The sequence below is a fragment of the Ceratotherium simum genome, chromosome 9 (assembly GCF_057802395.1).
Source record: "Ceratotherium simum simum isolate JZ-2026a chromosome 9, ASM5780239v1, whole genome shotgun sequence".
In the NCBI taxonomy this organism is placed as follows: domain Eukaryota; kingdom Metazoa; phylum Chordata; class Mammalia; order Perissodactyla; family Rhinocerotidae; genus Ceratotherium; species Ceratotherium simum.
In genome coordinates, this window is record NC_141908.1 from 56,874,776 (window position 1) to 56,898,329 (window position 23,554).

Sequence of the window (23,554 nt, forward strand, 5' to 3'; positions counted from 1 at the left end):
ATTCCACTTCTGGGTAGTTATCCAAAGAACATGAAAACACTAATTCAAAAAGATATATGCACCCCTATATTCATTGCAGCATTATTCACAATAGCCAAGACTTGGAAGCAACCTCAGTGACCACCAATGGATGAATGGATAAAGAAGATGGTATATATACACAATGGAATACTACTCAACCATTTAAAAAAGATGAAATCTTGCCATTTGCAACAACACAGATAGACCTTGAGGGTATTATGCTAAATGAAATAAGTCAGACAGAGAAAGACAATTACCATATGATTTCAATCACATGTGCAAGATAAACAAATAAACACATAGATACAGAGAATAGATTGGTGGTTACCAGAGGGGAAAGGAGTGAGGGGAGAGCAAAATGGGTAAAGAGGCACATGTGTATGGTGACAGATGGCAACTAGACTTTTGGTGGTGAACATGATGCATCCTATACAGAAACCAAAATATAATGATGTACACCTGAAATTTGTATGATGTTATAAACCAATGTGATCTCAATTTTAAAAAACTGACAAAAATAGTAATAATATAAACAGAATTAAAAGTAAAATAAAATTAGAAAAATATTTTTAAACACATATGGTTGACAAAGTGTTAAATCCTTAACATACAGAATTCTTACAAATCAATGAGAAAAAAATGAGCAACGGATAGGAAAAGAAATTACCAAAAGAAAAAATTTTCATGGGCTATAAATATGTGAAAACTATCAAATTACAACAACAGTTATAGTTTTTTCTATAAAATTGGCAAAGATTAAAAATCTAAGATGTCGGGGCCGGCCTGGTGGCGTAGTGGTTAAGTTTGCGTGCTCCGCTTCGGTGGCCCAGGGTTCGCGGGTTCGGATCTCTGGCGTGGACCTGTGCACTGCTTATCAAGCCATGCTGTGGCAGGCGATCCACATATAAACTAGAGGAAGATGGGCATGGATGTTAGCCCAGGCCCAATCTTCCTCAGCAAAAGAAGTGGATTGGCAACAGAGGTTAGCTCAGGGCTAATCTTCCTTACCAAAAAAATAAAATAAAAATAAATTCAATAAATTAAAACATTTAAGATGTCAAGATACTTGGCTTTATTGAAAGTTTTTGTGAAAAATCTACTTTTATACATTGCTGGCAAGAATACAAATTAGTACAACACATATGGAGGACAATTTGGCAATAGGTGACAAAAACTTTTAAAATTTTCACAGTCTTCAATACAGCAATTTCATTTCTAGTAATTTATGATAAGAAGAATTGAAAAATACCTAAATATTCAACAGGAAATTGGCTACATTATGGTGTATCCACACTACCACTAAAAAAGTATCATAGGTTATTATTAAACATGTTAAAGGTGATTTTATTAAGACCTGAAGAAAAGAAATTTAGAAAGCAGTACTAATTAGCATAGTTACCTGGGGTGATGGGATTACCATCCAGGACAGCACTACAGCTTCAAAAATGCCCTCCAAAAGGATAGAAGTCATTATACTATCGGATTGCCAGTAAAATAGATAGGCAAGATATAAAAAATGACTGTCAAGATGGAGATGAGTCAATCTTCATAAGTAATATAAATATGTGAAAAATAGACAGCATAGCACTCTATACTTTTAGCAGGATATAGCAGCAGTCTAAATGGCCCTGTTATTTTTTTAAGTCATTAACGTCCTCACTATAAAACTCTTTGCCATAAAAATTAAGTCCAATTGAATTGCTACACAGAATGCCAAAGGAATTTAACATTTTCTGAAATTCACAGAGAACTAAGAACAAAAACATTGCTAAGCTACTGCAGTTGGGCAACATTCTGATATGTGAAATAGATGGATCTTTCAACTCTCTCAGACTCTGACCCTCTTCACATTTAATTGCTAACCATCACAACATCTTATGCGGCATAGCATAAATAATGCTGGAAAACATCCTGATTTTCCAAAAGGATGAATATTGGAAACCAAAAGCTTGTAGCCTGATATTGGTTCCAAGAACAAAATTCTCAACAAACTATTAAACCAGTAGATATAAGTTTGGAAGAAAAGGATAAGAACAAATCTTCCAGCCATAAGCGTGTGTTCAACCACTGAAAGCCCAGTTAGAAAAGATCAGGCATCATCCATTGGGAAGAGGACTTGGAAGCAACCACGTCACTACTTCCCACCAAACTTCCAGGTGGATCCCTGGGGCTGGTTGGTTCCATACACATTCCCTTCCCCACTGTAAGCCACTGTGTCCCTGAAGCCCTTCTTTCCCGTCCCTAGGCCAGGCTCTCCATCTCACTGGTGCTCACCCCAGCCCGACTGCAAATAAGCAGCAGTGCTAAGAGCACTTAGACTCTGTCTGGAAGCTGTATGGCCACGTGCTCCACAAAACAATGGGGCAAGAATTTCCAGCCCTCCAATTTGAGGGGAAGAATGATGTATCAACCTGAAGGTGTCAACGTGGTTACGTCTTTGAGAGGACTGTTTCCATCAGCAAGAATCATTCATAAATCGTATGGATAGACACAGGAGTTGTCTCAGCACCCAGGGTACCTTTTCCAGGATAAAGCACCAAAATGCTTTCTAAGAAATGCTTGTAAGTAGGAGCCTACTAGACAGACACACTGGAGAACTGAGTCAGCCTGAGTTTTGGCAGCCTTATCTAAGTTATTTCACCTTGGATAGGGTTGGTTAGCCCCTCCCAGAACTGGTCTCCTGCCTACTGCCTTGTTCCAGATATTTCCTTGGCCTGCTGGCAAGATGCTGCAGTAGCCATTTTACAAACTAGATCAAGCCCTTGGCAGAGCCAGCCAAATACACTATTCATCATATTTTTCAGGTCTGCGTTCTGCTGGGTTAGAAAGATTGGACATACCAGCTAGCACTCACTCTCATAGAAGCAACAGGGTCAGGAACCTTCTATAAATCTCAATTCATTTCTGAGATATTTCAATAAAATGAGTAATCAATTTAACCAACTACAATTCTTTCCTGGTTTAGGATCTGCATAGGATGAAACAACAAAAGCAAAAACCACAACAAACCCTGGGCTGCCCAAATCTACAAGACTCCCATATGCTCCTTCAGACAGAGTAATAACAGACTTCCAATATCTATGGAAACTCCAAGTTTAAAACTTCAGTGTTCCAGTCCCTCTACCTTACTTAAAAAGAAAGATTAACTTATGGGTATCATTGGGTATTGTCTCCCCCACCGTAATCCACCCACCAACATGCTCATATACAAGTACATCTGATACATCTGGCTACACACTACACCCAACAACAGGACACTTCATATTATTGGTCAAGCTGACATCAAGCATTTATGAAAACTGACTGAAAGCTAGGTCATTCAAGCTAGTCAATTTGAAATTACCATGTCAAATAACTGGTATCTTGCAGAATATATCATTTAACCCCAATGTACGTTAGTTAGAAACAATAAAAAAGTATAACTAGAGAACCAAAATATTTTAAAATTTAAAATACATTTCTGAACAACCTACCAATCAAAAAAATCAAAACGGAAATTTAAAATTATTTAGAAAAATACCAGGATGATTATATAAATATTATGTACCAAAACTATAGGACACAATCAAAGAGGTTCATAAAGGTTTAGTCTTAAATGCTTGCATTAGAAAAGAAAGAAAAGCTCAATTTAGTGAAGTGATCACCCAACCATAAGGAATTCAGAAAAAAAAACAGTAAAATATACTCAGGAAGATGAGAGAAAATAATAAAAATAAGAGCAGAAGTTAATGAAAAAGAAAATAAACATAGAATTAAGAGGAGCAACAAAGGTCAAAAAAGTACTAAAATATACAACTCTCTAGAGAGAATAATCAAGGGGAAATAAGAGAGAGGCATTAAAATTCTTCAAATCAGGAATAAAAAGGGACAAAGCTATAGTTGCTACAGATATTAAACAGATAAGATGTTATGAACAACTTTGTGCCTATAAATTTGAAAATTTAGATGAAATAAACAGATACATACAGGTTAACAAAAACCAACTCTTTAAAAAAAGAGAAAACAGGGGCCGGCCCTGTGGCATAGCGGTTAAGTGCGTGCGCTCCACTGCTGGTGGCCCCGGTTTGGATCCTGGGCGCTCACCGAGGCACCACTTGTCAAGCCATGCTGTGGTGGCGTCCCATATAAAGTGGAGGAAGATAGGCACAGATGTTAGCCCACGACCAGTCTTCCTCAGAGGAGGATTGGCGTGGATGTTAGCTCAGGGCTGATTTTCCTCGCAAAAAAAAAAAGAGAGAGAAAACATGGAGAGTCTTATAAGCTTTAAAGAAATTGAATCAGTAGTTTAAAATAGTCCCATTAAACACACACATACACACACACACACACACACACACACACACACACACAGGTTCTGGATGGTTAGCTCGGATATTTTACCAAACATTCGAGCATTGGGCAATTCTAATCTTACACAAACTATTTCACACAATGGAAAAAGATCCATTTGTGATAAAACTTTGCTTTCAAAACCAGATGAGGATACTATAAGAAAAGAAAAATGTAGGTCAATCTCACTTATGAAGGAATATAGATATAAAAGCTCTAAAAATAAACATTTTTATAAAATAAATCAGACAATGTATAAAAAGGCTAATTTATTATGACCAAGTTGGTATTTCCTAGGAATTCTAGATTGGTTTATCATGAGAAGATCAATTAAAGTAATTCACCACATTAACAGTTTAAGGTGAAAAAAAATCATATCTTAATAAAGGCAGAAAAAATTGGATAAAATTGTACATCCATTTGTGATTTTAAAAAATGACAGCAACAACCTCTTCAGCAAACTTGCAACAGAAGGCACTTTTCTTTTTTTTTTAAGAAATCATGTCATATTTTAATTGATAATCCTTTCTCCCCTTGGGGAAAGAAGGCACTTTCTTAACCCAATAAAGGGCATTCCAAAAAACCCACAGACAGCTCATACTTAACAATGAAACATTGAAAGCGTCCTCCACGAGATCAAGTTCAAGATAAGGATGACTGTTTTTATCAATATTATTCTACATTGTACTGGAGGTCCTTGCACAGTAAAGCAAGAAAAAGAAATAAAGGTAAAGAATTGGAAAGAGAGAAACAAAACCTTCATTATTCGCAGACGATATGATTGCTTACACAGAAAACTCAAGAAAAAAAAGCTTAACACATAGTGGTTATTTATTTGTTGAGGAAAATAAGCAATAAAACAATTGTGAGGATTAAGTGAAATAACCTGTAGCACATAGTAGGAACTTAGTAAATACTAATTTCCTTTCCCTTAAAATTTACTTTTAGGTATCTATGTCATGTGGGAAAAGGATTTTTAAAAAGTAAAAATTTAAACTAATAAGAGGGATGTTAGATTCAAAATCAATACACAAAAGTAAATTGTATTTCTAGATACCCACAACAATTGGCTAAAAATGTACATTTTTAAAAGATACAATTTAAAATGCAATAAACATTCTTAAATATCTAGGATAAAATAAAGAATGTGTAAGCTTTCTATAGAGAAAACTAAAAAACTTTATTGAAAAACATTAAAGAAGATTAAATAAACAGGAAGATCTATCATTATTTGGTAAGAAGACTGAATATCATAAAGCATATCATCTTTCTCTCCAAATTAATCTACAACTTCAGTGCAATTCCAATAGAAATTCTACCAGAATGAATATGTGCATGTGAAACTCAGCAAGCTGGTTACAAAATTTACTGGAAAGAATAAAGAGTCAACAAAGACCAAGACAGTATGGGAGAAGAACAAAGTGTGGGGTGGGTTTGGGAGATTCTATCTACCAGCTATCAAGACACATTATAAATTATGGAAATTAAGGCAGTGTGATATTGTTGCAAACCAAATCTGCAGACCAAAGAAAGACCAAATACACCAAAGAAAGAATAGAGAGCCTAGTAACAAACCCATGCTTATATGGAAAATGGATTTATGACAAAGCAGACATTACAGATCATGAGAAAATATGAACTATTCAATAAATGACACTAGGTCAACTGTTTATCCAAATAGGAAAAAAAAGGAGAAGTTGTATCCCTATCCTACACTCCAACACAAAAATTAATTGCAATTAGATTAAATACTTGCTATGAAACACCAAAATATAAAATTTTCCAAAGACAATATAGAATATTTTTCTTTATAACCCCTTGTTTCTTAAACAAGATGCAAATAATGAAAAATTTAATGAGAAGATCAATAAATTAAATTGCATTAAAATTAAGAACTTGAGCTCACCATTAAGAATGAAAAGCAAGCAATAGAGAAGGAGAAGATATTTACAATAAATATAACCAATAAGGGTGTTGGTATTCAGAATATATCTATATAAAGAACTCTTATAAGCTTATAAGAAAAAGGCAAACTCAGTAGGAAAAATGCGCAACTGGCATGGCCACGTATTTCATAGAAGAGGAAACACAAATATATGAAAAGATGACAGAGGGGGTATTCACAGGGTTCCCATGGAGTATGTGCATGTCTTGCTGTCCACTGTCAGTAACCTCTTTTCCTGGCTGGAAGGCAAACAAGGGCCATGGACCAAGGAGCTACAGGGAGAGGGGGTTCAGTAGGGAGAGCCAGAGTTTGTGCCCTGGTGGCCGTGGTGGTGCTGGCCCAATACACATTCACCTTGAAGACAGACACAGCAGAAGATCTAGAACATTGAGATGAATATTGGATAACTAAGAAATGACTAATCAAGAGTCTGCTGTCCTTGTGAAAATGATGCCAAAATTCCAGAAACATGCAATTCACCTCAAGAACCCTACAAGGGTGGCAGAAATTATCTGTGGTGTTCTCAAAGGAGCTGTCATACTTCAGATAATAATAGACTTTCATATGACACTAAGTAGATTTCCCTCCAAAGGAAAAGATGCTCAACATGCCATAGCATCATTAACAACTGTAAATTGGCTATAGATAGTTGTCAAAAAAAGATATTCAACTAAAGGAAAAATATTATCCTACTGAAGTTGACCTAGTTCTTGCCAGAGAAGAGAAGTACCCTCACATGGTAGAATAGTACACTAAGTCACATAATTTGCTTGTTGAACAAGCTTTATCAAAAGCTAAACTTAAAGAAATTATGGAAGAATCTGATGTCATATGCAAGGAAGGATATGAGAATTTATTTTATAAGCTCCAACAATACAATGTCCTTGTGTTCATATTTTTGCATTATATAGGTGATGTGCTACAAGAGGCTGTGTTATCATCCAAGCTAGTGTTCATCCAAATGTCAAAGCAGTGTCCAATTTCATGGATTCTGATGAAAATGGGGTTTTCAAAGGACGTAAAGGGGATTTAATCTACATATTTAACAAAAACAGAATATTTCAATCCACTAAAAGACAATAGCAACATAATTCTGTTGGGAGACTCCCAAGGAGACTTAAGAATGGCAGATGGATTAGCCAATGTTGAACACATTCAGAAAACTGGGTATCTAAATGAGAGAGTATAGTTAGCCCTGGTGGTCTAGTGGTTAAGATTTGGCACTCTCACTGCCACAGCCTGGATTCATTTCCTGGTCAGGGAACCACACTTCCCTTCTGTTGGTTGTCGTACTGTGGCGTCTATGATGCCGAAAGCTATGCTACTGGTATTTCAAATACCAGCAGGGTCACCTATGGTGGACAGGTTTCAATGGAGCTTCCAGACTAAAACAGAGTAGAAAGAAGGACCTGGCCACCCACTCATGAAAAAATTGGCCATGAAAACCCTATGAATAGCACTGGAGCATTGTCTGATACAGTGCCAGAAGTTGAGGGTTCAATTCTACATTACACAGGGTCACTAAGAATTGGAATCAACATGACAGAACTAACAACAACAACAAATGACAGAGTGGGTGAACTTTTAGAAAAGAACGTGGGCTCTTATATTGTTTTAGTACAATTTAGTACTCATTGGAGGTAGCCAACGTTATCCTACAGAAGTTTCTATAAACAAGTATTCTTCAGGAACACCTCTCTCCCATAGAAGACATTGATACAAGAACTGCTCATCTTGCTGAAAGACTGCTGTTTACAATGTATTCTTGCTCTTAAAGTTTTTCCTTTATATTACTTCTGTATTTTCAAATATATTGAATCCATCAGCTGGAAATTCCTTTTTTCTTACACCTCTCCCAACACACTCCCCACCATATTTTTTAAACAGTGTAAAAAACAAAAACAAAAAAAATCTTGGGGCTGGCCCAGTGGCACAACGGTTAAGTTCACTTCGGGGGCCCAGGGATCGTTGGCTTGGATCCTGGGTGTGGACCTACTCACCGCTCATCAAGCCATGCTGAGGCAGCATCCCACATAGAAGAGCTACAACTCTACAACTATGATATACAGCTATGTACTGTGGCTTTGGGGAGAAAAAAGAAAAAAGAAGACTGGCAACAGATATTAGCACAGAGCCAATCTCCCTCAAAAAAAATGAAAGAAAGAAAGAAAGATATTAGTGATTAACTTAAAAAAAAAATTAAAGCCAAAATTAGAAGATAACTCCCTACTTTTCCAAAATTGATTTTATAGTTTAATATTATCACACACTTTTTGAGGAGTCTTTTTATACTGGGAAAGTTTATAAAAAAATGTTTTGAAAAGAAGTTTCATGAAATGGTCAAATAATGTGCATGATTTTAAATGTTGCTGTTGTCATACTTTGAGTAAACCATGCTGATGGTATCAAAATCTCCTGAAAAAAAAGGGGTCAGGGGAATGATTGATTGACCTCTTTAATGACCAGGAAAATAAAAATTAAAACCACAAGGAGATATAATTTTCAACACACCAGATTGGCAAAAAGTAAAAAATCTGACAATATCAAATGTTAGCAAGAATGTGGAGCAACAGAAACCAACACACACTGCTAGAGGGAGTGTAATTGGTGCAGCACTCCTTTGGAAAACAGTTTGTCATTAACAGTAAATTTGACATGTGCATAAAGTCTGACCCAACAATTCTACTTCTACATTTATACTCCAAAAAAACTCCTACACAAGTATATTAGTTTCCTATTGCTTCGATAACAAATGACCACAAATTCAGTGGCTGAAAACAACATGAATTTACCCTCACAGTTTGGGATGTCAGCAATCCTAAAATCCAGGTCAGCAGGGCTGCATTCCTTCTGGAAGCTGTAAGAGAGAATGCATTCCCTTGCCTTGTCTAGCTTTTGCAGGCTGTCTGCATTCCTTGGTTCACGGCCCAATCCTCCATCTTCAAATGCATTTCAAAGCAGCGCAGCATCTTCCTCAGTCTCTCTCTAACTCTGACCCTCCTGCTTTCCTTTTATAAAGACCCTTGTCACTATATTGGCCCCCTCGGATAATCCAGGATAATCTCTCCACATCAAGATCTTTAGCTTAGGGCCAGCCCCCTGGTTTAGCGGTTAAGTGCGCGCGCTCCACTGCTGGCCGCTGGGGTTCAATCCCAGGCGCACACTGACGCACTGCTTCTTCGGCCATGCTGAGGCCGCGTCCCACATACAGCAACTAGAAGGATGTGCAACTATGACGTACAACTATCTAGTGGGGCTTTGGGGAAAAAAAAAAAAAAGGAGGAGGATTGGCAATAGACGTTAGCTCAGAGCCGGTCTTCCTCAGCAAAAAGAGGAGGATTAGCATGGATGTTAGCTCAGGGCTCATCTTCCTCACGAAAAAAAAAAAAATCTTTAGCTTAATCACATCTTCAAAGTCCCTCTTGTCATATAAGGTAACATATTCACAAGTTCCGAGGATTAGGATTCGGACATTTTTGGGAAGCCATTATTCAGCATACCGCACAAGTAAACCAGCAGACACATACGAACTGTTTATAGCAGCATTATTGATAATGGCAAAAAAAAACTAAAAAAACTAGAAATAACTCAAAAGTCTATCAATGGTAGAATGGATAAATTGTGACATTTATTCAAAGGCATATTTTACAGAAGTAGATATTATTACTATGCATTTCAATATGAATTAATCTCAAAAACATAATGTTGGGCAGAAAAAGCAAGAAACAGAAGAATGTACATAGAATGATTCCATTTATACAAAGTTCAAAAGCAGAGAAAATGAAATTGCATATTGTATGGGAAAACATACATAGGCGGCAAAGCCCTAAAAACAAAAAAAGCAAGAGAATAATCACACAGTACTCAGGATGGTGATAACAGGGGTAAGGTTCGGGAGGGAGGACAACATAATCGTGAAGGGGCAGCAGAAGACTTCAGTGGTAACGGCAATGTTTTATGTCTTAACCTGGGATAAGCAGAAGGATGTCCAGTTTATAATTATTCTTTATGCTATATGTATATATTTTCTTCTCCCCTTTGGATATTTGATACACTTCACAATTTTCAAAAAAATGCAATGGACAATACCATAAAAACTGAAGGGCCAAAGCTCTTATCATTGTCAATGTGCTCAGCACACGTTTTGTTTTTATTTTCATTTGCAGAGTCCTAAGGGGTATGCTTGAGCAACGTAGACGAGCAGTTAACAACCCAACTCCCACGACGTTAATGGGAACACTCTGGCTAAACCACTAAACTAAGACTTTACTCCACAGCGTTATTGGTACTAAAACTGAATGTTTATTCAGAGAATCATACACTTCAATTTGTTCACTTCTCTCATTCTTTTACTGTGTTGACATTACCAGGTATTATAGATAATTGACTAAATAGCATTGCCTTCCTTCTCTACAGTCCTTTCCACATTGTTTTGTCCAAATAACTTTTATGACTTTGATACTATTGACATGTAATGTGAAGTTAATAATCTAATCAACAAATATAGATTGATAATAATGAGTAGTCAGAATTTAACATAAAAAAAAAAAACTATGTCACTTCTCCAAAGAAGTATTAACCTCTAATTGGATAAAACCTAAAATGAGCTATTGTCACATGCAAAAAATCTTTTTTCAAAGGTGGCAGAACTCAATATTTATTTTAAGTCCATGTGCCAATATTTCTGCAGTTTTTCCATAATACTTTGTATGACAGATGTCATTGTCCAGGTACCAAAGCGCTTAATTCCCCTTTTGAACTATCTGTCCAGTTTCACACACCTGTCCTGTATCCTTTTCTCTAAGAAAAGACACTATTTCAAGCATTACCCCTAGATGTTACAGGACAATTAACTGAATCTGCCTATGAATTAAAGGACTCTCCTGAGCATAAGTTTCTCATAAGACTCACATTTATTATCTGACAAAAACTTTAGATGATCACACAAAAATAGTTTTCCCACATAAGTTTTGGCTTTCGTTACAAAAATTTTTGAAGAGAAATGGTATAAATATTACTATTCTTTTTTTCTATAGGTGTCTAAGTAATGAGTGTGCTTTCTTGTGTGAGCATAGGGGACAACTGGTAAATACGGTAATTTTATTACATAGGCTCAGCTGGCTTCACATACCACACAAATATGTAATAATGCTAAATATATATATAATTAAATAAAATCCACACTGGTGGTATTTTACCTATTATATTCTAAAAGATCTAATACAGAACTTTATATATACAATTTTAAAGGGTGGGTAGACAATCAAAATTAATAGACTTGTGTGCATAACTGGAAGATATTAAATTGTAGGTAATCAGTTTTCTATGATATAACTTCCATTCTCTCCACAATGGGCCTCAATATGTGATTTTGTTAAGTAATATTCAGACTGGAAAAATTGATTTTAAAATGCTGAAAGTATATGAGATACTCTGCCATGAAGTCTCTAAAATTATTATGTCGCATAGAAGTTTTTAAAAATGAACAGGGGCAAGAGGGCTGTAACCAAGACATTGCTTCTTGCTACAAAATTGCTCCTGAGCAACCTCATTCTAAACCATTGCAGCAGGCAACTACAGGTAAAAAAATCTGAACAATTCACCAATATTGAACCCCAAAGCTTCCAAGTAGTCATGACACCCGTCTCCCCCTTAGCTGACATAGTATTTTAACCAGGAATAAGGTACCTTTTTTGATCCTTTTTTTGCATTATTGAGGGTGTATCTTGTGGGCGTAACTACAACTCAACTTTGACAGCAGGGGCTAACAAAGGATTTAGGCTTCCTCCATTTGGTGATTCAGGGTACTAAGGAAATATATCCAAAACGCCAATGACAGAACACTCTAATGCCTCTAATGGCTCTGCTCTTGTCAACTTGGAAGAACACCTTGGGAATTGCATGGGAGGTATTTTATATATATAGAAACTGAGGCAATGAGCAGTTAAGCAATGCTTCCAAGGCCAAGGGCAACAAGTAACTGAGCCTGGATATTAATAGAGAGCTGCTTGATTTTCCAAATCCACACAACACACTGTGTACTCAGATTTTATATGCCTTGTGGTCTGAACCTTAATTACAAAAACTTTAACCAACTTTGGTCCAGATCCACAGCAACTAGCAAAGACTTAAAGTTGGAATAAAATTTTTCCCTGTTGTTTTTTGTCTTGAGCTCCTAAATTTAGTCTCGATGGAGGTCTTAAGGCCCTTAGTAATTCATCAGGATTGTTTTCAATTGTGGCACATAGAGTGACATGCTGAGGAACAGAAACCTGCCTAAACTCCTTGACCTATCATCGCCAACCATCCACCCAAGGGCATCCTTAGCATTTGACACCATCTTTTCAGATTGGCCTCTTCAATGAAATAGAATCACGACAGCTTGTAAATTTCCTAGCTGCAAATTCCTTAGATTCAACTGAGAAAAAAGCATATGAGAAATAATTCTGATAAGCCATATCTTTGCAAAGAACTGATTTAGAGGTGTGCTTCCTACAGTAGTGATCTGAGATAATACCCTCTCCTTAAAGCCATCAAGAGAAGAAATTACCACAACTAAAATATTCTTCCGAGGGATGATCCTGCAAAATTCAATACATCTTGGACAAGCTTTCTTAATCAATTTCTAAAGAAAAGTAAGTGTTTTTTATGGGTCACGACAGGTCAAGACATGTTCCTGTCTCCTCCAACAGTCAATCGAGTGCTCAGGACACTGGCTCTGGATCAGTGTGTGTTACAACAGAAGCTTTGGTTAAATGTAGGGATGGGTTCATGCTGTTCATGAGGTCAAAAGGTGGAAAAGGATGGCAAACAGAGGTAGCATTTGAAAAGAAGGCCAAATCAGAAAGCTAAGAAGATCATGAGAAAAGCAGTCAATCAGAGGGGCAAGCAAGAGAGGAACAATCTATGTCTACCATTTCAAAGAAGAGTGGGAAGTTCAGAGCATTTGGTGGGAAACAGAATGGTGGGGGGCAACGCCTGAAACAATTTCCTGAGATGAGGGGCTACTGGTCCCCTTGGGTGTGCGTGGTGAGGAACCCACTTAAGATGCTGGAGAGGAAGATTTTATAGGGTTTTTTTTTTTCCTTTTACAGTATAAAGATGAATTATAAGCTTTTAGACATAAATTCTAACCAGTATTGTCATAAAGACAATTTCTGGTTGTGGTTCATGCAATGTGGCCTTATACTATTATAATCGTACCTGGCTGATATTAGGTAATCAGCGCACATTTGTGAAGTGGAGTTTAAGGAATGGTATGCTTTTTGATAAGAATCAATGCTATTTTCCTCACAGACAGTATCTGTCATGGGCAGATGACTCACACTGATGCCTTATAAACAGCATGAATTCCTTAGGAATTTCTCCACTGTGCCCTCCTCTCACACTAAATTCAAGATTTTAGCCAAATCCTGCAAGGCTAAGTATATATGTGTATATATATACACACACACACACACACACACACACATATATATACACACACACATATTTATATATATTTACCCATCCAGAAAAGACAGGTCAGGATTCTACTGACACAAAACCTGCCTTGAAGGGAGAGCAGCAACACAATCTGGCTTTGCAGCAGCAGACAGTTCATGACTTTGGCTTTCAATCTTGGTCTTCCAAGCTAGCAGACAAGCATAAAGTAGACAGTGTCATACCAATTACTCCAGCACTGCATGTGGTAAGTTAGCCTTTAAAAGAGGTACTAAATGAGGCCTGTGATCTGTTTAAATTGTAAAGGAATTGAGGTAATTATGGAACTGGATGATTCTTCAGATAATAAAAGTGATGGCTATCATTTACCAAGAGCCTCCCATGGACCCATTATCTGTGCCAGGTGTTTTACAAACATATAATTTTCACAACAGCCACGCAAAGTGAGTATGATTGGCGCCACTATACACATAGTATATAGTATAGTGTAGTATACTATATGTATACTATACACATACATATACATATAGTATATGTAGCCTCAGGTTACATGAAAGTAAGGCTTTCATGTAGGCTACATGAGGCTGAGGCTACATGAAAGTAAGCAACTCACCTAATGTAAGTAATTTACCAATAACTGAACTAGAGTGCTAACTCAGAGACGCCTGAGTCTAAAGCTTGGGCTTTTTTTCACCATACCATGCCGCTTTGAAGAGTTAGCCATTTATGCTCAGAGCCACTGCCCGTGTTGTTAAATGCAGCTCCAAAACCACAAAGAGATCTGTCAGTGGTAATAAACAGTAGATTATGTTCAACTTAATGTACTAGAACAGAGTCAGAAGTTAACCATTTGTCATTCTTCTTGGTGGCCAGTGCAACACCAAGGTCACTTTTTTCCAGTCTATAATTAAATATATTAGCAAAGGTTGACTTATGCAGAAGGAAAACACAGAAGAAATCAAGTATGCCCCCCAAAAGATTGAAACTCTTGCTTCATGAAGATTAGGCACATTATGAATTGCAAATATATTTTCTCAGGCGCAGCCCACTTCATAGAAATCATGAAATGACCAAAGAAATTGAAGCTAGAATCCTGATTTTACTTTATTTTCCAAAAACAGCAAGTTGATATGTAAGTATAATGTATGATTTCCTGAGACATTCCGTTGAGTTAAACCTCTCGTGATCATGGTCACATAGGAAGTTCTTGGGAAGTGCAAAAAACACTAGATGTGATGCCAAAAATCCTGAATTCCCTGTCCCAGCTCTGCTACTGTTTAGCTCCAAAATTCTGGACCATTTAGCTTCTCTAAGCCTCAGTCTCTTCATCTTTTAAACGGAGACAATGATTCCTACCTTCACAGCAATAAGGATGAATTGAGATAGTATAGGGTGAAGCATTTTATAAATCATAAAGTGCTACACAAATATACCACCACATTCAGAATACAGAACAGGAATCAGACTAGAAGAATTAGGAACTCTCCATTTCCCAAATCCTGTCCCCATGGCTTGACTAACTTTCTGTCTTGAAGTCTGTGAGATTTCCCTAGATGTTATTTCCGGGATGTTATCCCTCACCACGCTTATTATTTTTGATTGCCTCAGTGGGATCTGCCCCCAGCAATCAAACCACTTCATCAAAACAATTCATATGTCCCCAAAGGACTTCCCTTCCAGCCAAACAGCAAAGAGCTGTTGGACCAATAAATCACTATTATGGCTATAACTTCAACACCCTGCTTACAGTTCACCTATAGTTTCCAAAATGTTTCACAGTAAAGAAAAATGTGCAATTTATTCTAGGATGATTTGCTTGCTTAAATACTCCAGAGCTCTGGGTCTTTTCTCAGAGACAAGTATATATCTCTTATTTTACAATGGATGTATGCAATTATAAGATGTGCAGAGAACAACTCTAGCTCTGCCTTGGAAACTATCAGTATCTCTAAAATATCATGGGAAATCTGTTAACAATTTCCTCCATGAATTCCTAATGATGTAAACAGATTTTCTCAGCAGGTTTTGGTACTGACCAGTTGTGATGAAAAATGAAAGGTTTTAATTTTTAAAGGAACTGTCCATGTTTCACACTCACAACCCAGCTTCCAGAAATATCAACTGTATAGTCCACGTCAAAGTTGTCTCACAACTTTGATAAAGGGCATTGTGAAAAGATGTTGTTGAATAGCTCATTACTTATTGTTTATACACACAATAGAGGCAGCAGGTGCTTAAGAACACAAATTGTGGCTCCAAACAATCTCGGTTCAAACCCTGACTTTCCAACTTATTAGCTGTGTGATCTTGAGGAAGTTACTTAATCTCTCCATACCTCAGTTTCTTCAACTGTACGGTGGATTTATAATAGACTTACCTTATAAAATTGTTGCACAAAATAAATATGTTAATATATATAAAGTGCTTAACACAGTGCCCGGCACACAGTAAGCTCCTTATAAATGTTAACTATTACTACTACTATTATTTTGCCTTCACAGGCATTAATGGGTTATATTGCACGCACTGAATCTTCCAGAGGCATCTCGTCACAAACTCTCCAAACATGATACAATTGCTGGGATCTTTGCATGTAAATAATCAATATCAACTGATGTCAATGGATGTGAATTGCTAACACAGCTTTTGGAAGGCATTCTAACAGATTTTTGGACTTCATATTCTGTCAAGAAGCCTTCTTCTTTCACAGACAGGACTAATACATATGAATATGTGAGCAGAACATGAGTATAATCCTTAATATCTCCCACTGTAGTAAAAGTGTAGAGTCCAGACAAAGTCAGACAACTTGGGTTTGCACCCTGGCTCTGCCACTTAGTAGCTGTGTAAACTTGGGGAAGTCACTAAACCTCTCAAAGTTCAGTTTCTTCATATGTAAAATGTGGAAAGTAATGGTATCTATCTTACAGAGATTTGTGGGGATGAAACGAGATAACTAAATCTTAGCACAGTGCCTAGCACAAGGCATATAGTCAATAAATGTTAGCTATTGCTATTAATTTCTCTTTAGTTTGGTTAATCCAGTTGATATGAGTTCTTTTCCTGTGTGTTAATTGAAAAACAAATTATATTTGCAGTTGATACTTGAAGGCCTATATTTGTAAGTATGAAGTTTTAACAGCGGAAGTCTTTTCTTGTGTCATTATAATGTCAGATTTAGTTCACTTGAGGAGGCATTTTTGGAATGTTTTATTATAAATATTACAATTTAGAACAATCCTGGAGTAGTTGTCTATGAAATGTACAGAAATATGTTGAGAAGGTGGTTGGCCTCTGTAATAGAATGATCAATGTTTCTTTCTATTTAAGTTTTTTGTTTGTTTTTATAATTTAAGAATTGGGATCAGAACTTCAGAATGATAAAGTTATAGAGTTAGGTTAGAGGATATCTAGTTGAGGAGGGTTGTTGACTGCCCCATTCAAGTCAGGTAGACATGACTTAACCATGGTTTGCCTTTCGCAAAGCTGAGCTATTCAGTTCATCTTTGGTTCCCTTGTAGCTTTCCTTTACTTTTCTCAGTCCTTGAAACTATCCTGGTTCCATTATTGTTCTTATCAAGTGGTCAATTTATTTCTGTTAGCGTTAACTGCTAATTGACTTATTCACTGTTAATGGGCTCTCAGAGATGTTTAGAGATTCTTACAGATGGAAAAGCCAGAAATATTAAAGGGAATTAAGCTATAACAGTAGAATTATAGGTTGTGAAGTTGTTAGTTGGGGGTAGAGACCATTGCCCAATATCTTTTGCTCACTATTCCTATGTCTAGGGCCTATCTTGTTCCCGTGGACTCATTAGTATTCTTAGACTGGAATAATTATGCAGAAAAACTTTCTCTAATTTTTGACTTAGAGACAAAGAGACTCAGATCCTATGACATAATAGTTGGCTATATTCTCTATTGCAGTTAATGGCAAGACCCAGAAGCAAATCTGAACCCAAATCATTTATTTCTTAAAGATATCATCCAATGGCAATACCAAGGAGTGGCTTATCCCCAGCCTTCCCAAAGATATATACAGACAACATGTTGTTATGCAAATAGAGCTTTATTACAAGTCCCTTAGTCTACACTTCCAGCCAGAGGGTAGCCCTAAGCCCTCCCTGTAACATTCTGGAGCAGCCACTGGTAATAGTATGAGTGGCTGAGACATGAGGCTCATTCAACACTAAGCATACCTTGCTACAAAGCTACTAATTTTACAACTCTGGAGCAGAATTGTTTTGTAACATTTCTGCTGTTTGCTTTCATAATTAAGATGAAATTTTAGAGCTGGAAGAGTCTTAGAAATCATTTTCCTAGCCCTCTCGGATTACATGTGAAGATTCTGAGGTCCACAGAGAGCAGGTCATCTGCCCTAGTTCCCATATGTGACAAGTGCAGAGAAGCCCAGATCTGTCTTGCTGTCCTGCTCATAAGCCTTCTGTAGTTCTTTGTCTTCAAAGTGAAGGTGACTAAGATAATAAATCCCTTGAATAAATCTGGCCCCACCTTCCTATCCACTGCTTGGACTCCTTGTTGCCTCATAAACATTCGAGGTAGGAAATGGTTAAGAATGTAATTAGACCCATTAGGAGGCAGATTCAATCATCTAGGGGAAAGATAACGGTGACTTGGACTTGAGCTGTGGAAATGGAGATGGAGAAAAACGGACAGACTTGAGATCCGTTTTAAAAAGTGAATCAAAAGAACTTGCTGATAGATTGAATATGGTGGGTGAGTAAAAGGAAGGAATCAAAGATGATGCCTACGTTTCTGGCTTGGGTAACTGAGGATAAGGAAGATAAGATGGGGGCAAGAGAATGCTGCAGGGAAGGGTTGGTGAAAGAAAGAGTTCTCTCAACGTTTCCGATATAACAATCCATTTGAGAGGCGGCATGCACATGGCAGAGGAGGAATGACTCTTCACCCATCTCTGGAGTCCATGAGGAGAGATTTCCCTTTGGACCAGCCTTTGGACCTACCCCTTGCTCCTCCTCAGGGAGGTAGGGTAACTTACCTGATTAGGGTGCTAGGGAGACTAACTGGGCATGTGTAGCCCAGTCCCTCCTTCCCCATAATCTTCTGGCATCAGGCTGCCCACAGGAAGCATGCCTCCACTCTGTTCCTCAAGGCTGTAAGTTTCAAAGGGATAGGCCCCTTGTGTGGGGAGGACTGCAGGCATCTAGCATTGTCTGTATCTGGGAGGGTAGGTCTATCTAATTCTGGAAGTGAGTATTATAAGCCCATAAATATAAGCCCATACTCCAGTATTTGCCTAATAAGTTATAAATGTGATATTTTGATGTCTCATTTCCTCTTTTGTCTCATTTCTCATCTTAGTCAGATCAGGGCAGGGAAGAGAGATGTTATTTATTGGGGCTTCTCAAAGCCCAAGAGTGAGAGAAGCAGTGATGGAGGAATACAGAGTCCTAACTCTAACACTCATGGTCCTGTGGCCTCAGGAAAAAGGCTTCAGTGCTGGCTTCCTAATCTATAAAAGGGAGAGGATACCACGCACTCTACCTTTCTCACCAGGTTATCATGAAGATCACATGAGATAATGCTGTAAAGGTGCTAGGCTCAAATTAATATTCAAATATAGGAAACGTTACTTTTAGTTCCAAATGCACTGACTAAGGAAATTAAAGGTGAAATTTTTGCAAAGAGAACACAAAAAATGGACAAACTAATGTTTCTATTTTAATAATAATTATCAGAAATATTTTACTGTACATGTCTCTTTAGGCAAATGGTGGTCTATCAAAGGTAACAGCCATGCAGGAAAAGAAAGAAAGACAGAAAAAGTAGTCTAATGCTCATTTATTCAAGTTTTCCTATTTCAAATGTTGAAAAACTACCCTAGTCTTTAGCTTTGTACATTTATAGAGAATTTGTGAACTAGAAATGCATACATATGAATGGATTCCTTTATCAAGGAAGGAAAAAAATTATCTTTCATAAAGCTGGAGTGATAAAAAAAAATACACTTCCAAACAGAAGCCAGGCATTACATTCTGCTAGAATAATGAGGCAAGATGCAGATCTTAAGGTTCGACGTGGTTCTCAGTCAAGTGAAAACGTCAGCTCTGGGAAACAGTCACACAGCTTATAAAGTTTGGTTAACTTGCCCTTTGATGGCTTGTCACAGAAGGGCAGCAGTAAGTCCTGTGGCTGAATTTTACAAATGACTAAGCAAGTTTCAGATGTTGATACAATGGGGGAGAAGCAATATAATAACAGAGGTGATTAAATCCCACATGCTTCCTCGTGGATTCAGGAGGATGGAAAATATTTCTTTTCTGTGTACAAAAGAAAAAAAAGAATGCTGCAAGGGACATTCACCATCAGGAACTTTAGGTTAACAGAGAGAAGACCTCAAACAATCAATCAGCCTGAGAATTGCTGGCATGGTAACTTCTGTGTTGCTGTTGCTAAGAATTCCTGGTGGATACTAGACTAAGAGAAAAATATACTAAAGAAAGAATATTTATCATTGTTCTCATTTTAATAAAAGCCTGGATGTTGTATACCAAGTGTTTAAATACCAATTTCCCTGTCACTTGTTCTACTTAGAACATACTTGAGGAGAAAGGTCTTTTTCATATCGCAAGGCATTGACCCTCAGGAAATAAATTACAACCAAGGGCCACATGGGGTAACAGTTTGACATGTAATTAAAATCTGTGTGTTTTAAAAGAAAGACACATATTTCACCTATCTGATTTTAAAATTAAAAAGAAAGATACAATCACAGGCCACATGGACGTAAAAAAGAAACTCACTTGTTTTCTGAGGGAGGCCTATGAGATTTTAAAATTTGATTTGGAAATTAAAAACCAAGAACAAATACATATTTCATGTTATATCCATTTTATGTTAAGATCGGTAATGTCAGAGAGGGCAAACAGAGGACAGGGAAAAAAGAGGAAAGAGAAGGAAAAAGAGAGATAGGGAAGATGAAGGGTAGGAGGTGGGAGGGTAGGAAAAGGAGGAGGAAGACAGGGAAAGTTGGGAGGGACAATGGGAAGGAAAGGAAATACAGGAAAACAGAGGAAAAGGAAGGAGGTTGAGGCAAGCCAGTGGTTCAGAGGATTCTGAAATATGTTGGCTAAATGTGTTTGTTGACACTTTTGTTTTGCTGCGCTTTGGAGCATTAATAATTGTGATCACTGTCTTTGGAAATGTCATTTAACTATGTAACACAACTGGTCACAGATGACTTTAGAAGAATTGCATACTTCTCAAAGGATTGAATATTTTCTAGGATAATGATAGACAATCCAAATAAAAATATCTAGAGTCCAACTTCTCCAAAGAAGATACACAGATGGCCAATAGGCACATGAAAAGATGTTCAACATCACTAATCATCAGGGAAATGCAAATCAAAACCACACTAAGAGATCACCTCACGCCCGTTAGAATGGCTATAATCACCAAGACAAAAAACAACAAATGTTGGAGAGGATGTGGAGAAACAGGAACCCCCATACACAGCTGGTGGGAATGCAAACGGATGCAGCCTCTATGGAAAATGGTATGGAGATTCCTCAAAGAATTAAAAATAGAAATACCCTATGATCCAGCCATCCCACTACTGGGAATCTAGCCAACGAACGTGAACTCAACAATCCAAAGAGGCTTATGCACCCCTATGTTCATTGCAGCATTATTCACTATAGCCAAGAAGTGGAAGCAACCTAAGTGTCCCTCGACTGATGATTAGATCAAGAAGATGTGGTATATATATACAATGGAATACTACTCAGCCATAAAAAAGACAAAATCGTCCCATTTGCAACAACATGGATGGGCCTGGAGCGTATTATGTTAAGCGAAATAAGCCAGAAAGAGAAAGACAAACACTGTATGATCTCACTCATACGTGGAGTATAAACCAACACATGGACAGAGAAAACTGTATTGTGGTTACCAGGGGCAATGGGGGTAGGGGGTGGGCACAAGGGGTGAAAGGAGACATATATATCATGATGGACAAACAAAAATGTACAACCCAAAATTTCACAATGTTATAAACTACTAAAACATCAATTAAAAGGAAAGTTAATTCCAAAGAATATACAAGAAATAAGCCAAAAATTTAGGTAATAAAAGGAAGACTTTTTGTTTAAAAAAAAAAAAAATCTAGAGTCCAAATAAGAATCTGACAATCTTGGAGGATGCTTCCTGAAAACAAGTGCACACTAGAGAAACAAATACTTTTGGTTCTTTGGGGGGAAATGGAAGTGGTGGTGATGATGGTGCATTTGCTTTCAGCAAAGGCTTGGTGCTGGGCGCTCTGTTAATTTGGTTTAAAAGACCACCCCTAAATCAGAGAGCTCCCAGTCTGACCTTTTATACTGTCCCTAGTGAATCATTCTGCCTTGCTTAAAACACATCACTACTGCCATTTAAATAAACATATGAAAAGCAGAATACATCTCCTTTGCTCCAATATTGCCATTATTAACTACATAATCACTATTTTTCCCAAAGCCCCAGGCCTGTTATATTAGTCATAGTTGATCCCTTTTTTCTCTTGCTTTCATCCTCTCAGTCCTGCTAATTCCTCTTCTCTACTGGTAATAGATGAATTGCTTTGTTCCCTGTACCTTCATCTCTCTAACATTCACAGCCTGGACCACCATAGCCCCATACCTGACCACTGGACCTGGGAACCCAACTCACCCCTATGTATGAGAAAATGAAAGGACCTTTGGCCTATAAGTGGCCTAATTCAGCATTATTAGCTAAATCTCTGGTCTTAATCTGACCTTGTAACCTAGTTCTAGTATCTAGGCCACTTGCCCTTGTAACCAAATTCTCAAGTACATTTTTCATCACTTATTCATATAACAAAATATTTATTGAGTACCTAACTACTACATGCTAGGCACTGTGCCACACACAGAGAGTGCTACAAGGTGGAGAAAGTTATAGCGTCTGCCTTCTAGGAGCTCACAGTTTAATGGAGAGAAAGACAGGTGAGCCAAAATTTAAATTACCGAAGATGTAATAAATAGCAAGAGTCATATGGGCAAAATGCTATAGGAAGTAGAAAAAAAAACGAACTTCCACAGGAAGTTTTCCATCCTCATTATTTATTCTGACAGTTAAAGTCATAGTATAGGCATCTTAAAGCCATCTTGAGATGGCTTTATGGGTGTACATGCAGTGCAGTCACACAGGGCCCCACGATGAGGGGCCTCCCCACTTGAAGTTAATAAATTGAATTTGTGTTTTGTATGTGAAGTCTGATGGAGCATGCCCCAGGGGCTCACACACTGTCCCCCTCCTGATGGGTTCTCAGCCTCCCACTCACCGCCCCAGCTCCATAATCCCTGCCTTTTTTATCCACGGCGGCAACAGGGTCAGGTTGACAGAGGGGACACGTGTTCTGCTGTTGCCCTCCATTCCCAGTGAGGCCATGGGCATGGGTATGGGGAGGGTCAGGGGCCCTGGAGTGTTTTAGGGTAGGGCAAGGTGCTGGCCATCCCCACCCCAGGCTGACAGCACCATGGCATGTTCAGTAAGCAACTCTGTGGAGGCCTCTCGCCCACCTCTGATCCAGGTATGGAGCACGTTCTGGCACAGAGGTTACAATCATTTAGGGTTGCACATCTGTCCTAGGTTGGGGTGGCTGTCCTGGGGAAGCTGGCCTGGAGGAAGGGGAGATCGATTTCCCTACCTCCTGCCAAGACTCTCATTTTCATTTTTCACTAGGTCCCACAAATTATGTAGCCATGTCTGGCCTCACGCCTTGACCTTGTAACCCTCAGACCTTTGAACTTAGAGGCAACAATCTCTTTAGCA

General features: G+C 37.8%; 1 protein-coding gene and 1 pseudogene across 1 annotated transcript in view; one reads left to right on the forward strand and one right to left on the reverse strand.

Annotated features, from left to right (window-relative positions):
* LOC147916313 (dual 3',5'-cyclic-AMP and -GMP phosphodiesterase 11A-like) overlaps nucleotides 1–23,554 on the reverse strand; it is a 61,055-nt gene that overhangs the window by 23,073 nt on the left and 14,428 nt on the right. The gene's annotated exons all lie outside the window — the stretch shown is intronic.
* LOC106801291 (cytosolic 5'-nucleotidase 3A-like) lies at nucleotides 6,555–7,968 on the forward strand (annotated as a pseudogene).